Genomic DNA, 2,642 nt, shown 5'->3' on the forward strand with positions numbered 1-2,642 from the left:
CCAACATTATTCTCTCATGGGGAAACAAGTATGGGGAAGAGTCTGAAGGATGGAGACCAAGGAAATCCTGCTCATGGAATTTTTCCCAAAGCAGTTTGATTCAGGTGGGACTAGCTGATTCTACTACAGAGAGATATTTGTCCTGATTGTGTTTGTTATTCTGTACTGCCTCTTAGCAGGAGGAGAGAAAGATGACAGAACAGTTTTTGCTTTAATGAAGCATTTAAAAAAATAGCTTGTGTTTACATTAAAGAACCCCAAAGAAATAGATCTTCAAGATGAAGTGAGAAAAGTTGAAGTCTATGAGTCTTCGATTTTTGGGGAAGTTCATTCCATTGCTAAGAAAGCTTCAGCCCCCCTGCAGAAGAGAGCTTCACTGTGACAGAAGAACGAAACTGGTAACTGCAAGCCATAGATCATCTCTGATGTTTTTTTCCTTCTCTCTCTGTCATACTCTTGGCCTTTCCTGAGATTTTCAAATAGTTGCTCTTTGTGCTAGAGCTCAGGGCAGGCTGCATATCCCAGTCTTTAAGACCCACTTGTCAGTGCAAACCTCTATGAAGCAGCCTGAAGTATTCGGGATTTTTGTTCTGCATTCACAGTTGGCGGGTACAGGCTTATTTTGTCAAAGTAATGAAGCGAGATGCTTAGAGATTTTGTTCCTAAGTTTTCTTCCCAAGGCTACTTAGTTCTGTACCAAACAACTGCATGCCCACTCTAACACTCAAATCAAAGCCTTTTTGATACAAATGGGAGATTTCCAGAGAATTTTGGCTCAAGTCTTGTTTCCATCTCTCCTTTTTTAAAACCATAAGAACAATTTTCATGCAAGTGACTTCCAGGAATACTGATTTTTTAAAAGCCTAGTTTGTTAAAGATGTTGAAACCTATAGACAGCAGTCGCTTCACTTATCCACTGTAGCCAGACTGAGCTGTGTTGCCACAGCATGAGAACTGTACTAAATGCTTCTTCAGTTCAAAGTGGATGAAGGGTACAGTTTTAGAGCTGAAAGACATTGCTTACAGTTCAAGTAAAGAACTGCAATTTATTATACCACCCATCCTATATTGCCCATTTAGATTGAAGGCCTTCAGGCCTGGAACTCTGCCTGTGTGTTTTACATGTGCAGTATTCTCAGGGTACGATATAAATAATAATATATCAGCAGTGGAGGGAATAGCCCAGTGGAGCAATCCACAACTGAGTGAACGTCTCAGATATTATGGAACAAGGCCAGCATTACTTCAAAAACATTTTTTTTTAGACAAAGTCAGTCAAATGCCTAAATTAAAATCCCACTCAATTGCTTTGATCTTATCAGACGCATTATCTCTATGTTCATTTAATAAGCCTCTCATGCATTTTATCTTTATGCTTAATTTAAATATGAGAAGCAAACACATTTTATATAGTTGTTATTCTCCAATTACTACAAAAGCTTCTTAGAATCTTTGATCATGAGAATGTTATTTCAAATCCAGTTCTGCTTCACAATTACAAAGTGTCTTTACTGAAGTTAGTTTGGATGCAGTTCTAGTCCAAGTGGAGTAAACCACAGTCAGTCCTCAAAAACCAGGTATGACTACAGAGCAGTAGAGAGATCAGAATGCACCCAAGTAACTGAGTCAATTTATTTGGTGGTAGGATTTTTTTAGGCAGAAATTCCACCCAAAGCTGTAATGATAACAAACATCTGACAGTGCATCAATGATTTAGCATTAGATGCAGTTTACAAAATGTTACTATTATTAAAATACTGTAGATCAGCAAATTTTATTTTTTGCACCAGGGACACTACAATAGAGGTTCAGCCACAGCGTTTTGGTTTTTGGGGGTATTTTTACAGAAGGCCACGGAAAGGTGACACAGGTATAATGGCTGCTAACCAAGTTCAACATGCTTGTGTGTGGACAGCTATTAGATGATTACAAAATGTATTCAGACTGTCACACAAACTATCTCTAGGTTCAGGTAAGACTCTGAAGCCAGCACTCTGCAGCATCATGTCAGATAAAGCTCTGGAAGTAACAAGAGCAGCAGAAAAAAATAATTATACTTTCCTTTTTGTCTTACAGATCATTTCTCTTTAGTTGAGTGGTGAAGGAGCTGTAGCATAGAACTGAGGAGAGAGATGGAACTTATAAAGGGCAAATCTTTGGGCAAATGTACAAAATATGCTACAAGAAAATAATTTAATTGCAAAATCAACAGGAGGGCATAAGTAGTAATGGCTAGGTGACAAATTGAAAAAATAGTTTGTTTAAATTTATGTGTAGGTATCTATCAGACTTCCAAAAGCCTTAGCTTAATACTTGTAAAGGAGTACTGTAAAGTGTAACTATCATGAAATAGAAAACATTACTAAAGTGGCCCTTTTCTCAAGTGGCCCATCTCCTAGGAAAATGTGGCTTCTTCATTTGCTGATTTATTACCTTCATTCACCAGAGGTCTGATTGAAACCCACTGCCTTCACAAGGATTGAAGGTCAGGTTTATTTAGTGAAGCACTAAGTGTTTCCAGCTCCAAATGCAGAGGCAGGGCACTTGAAAGCATTTAGTACCATACGGGGTCAGATTAGACTATGAACAAACTTTAATTAAATTTCACTTTCCAGACAATGAAACCATGAAACATTTTACTG

The sequence above is a fragment of the Buteo buteo genome, chromosome 26 (genome assembly GCF_964188355.1).
Source record: "Buteo buteo chromosome 26, bButBut1.hap1.1, whole genome shotgun sequence".
Lineage (NCBI taxonomy): Eukaryota > Metazoa > Chordata > Aves > Accipitriformes > Accipitridae > Buteo > Buteo buteo.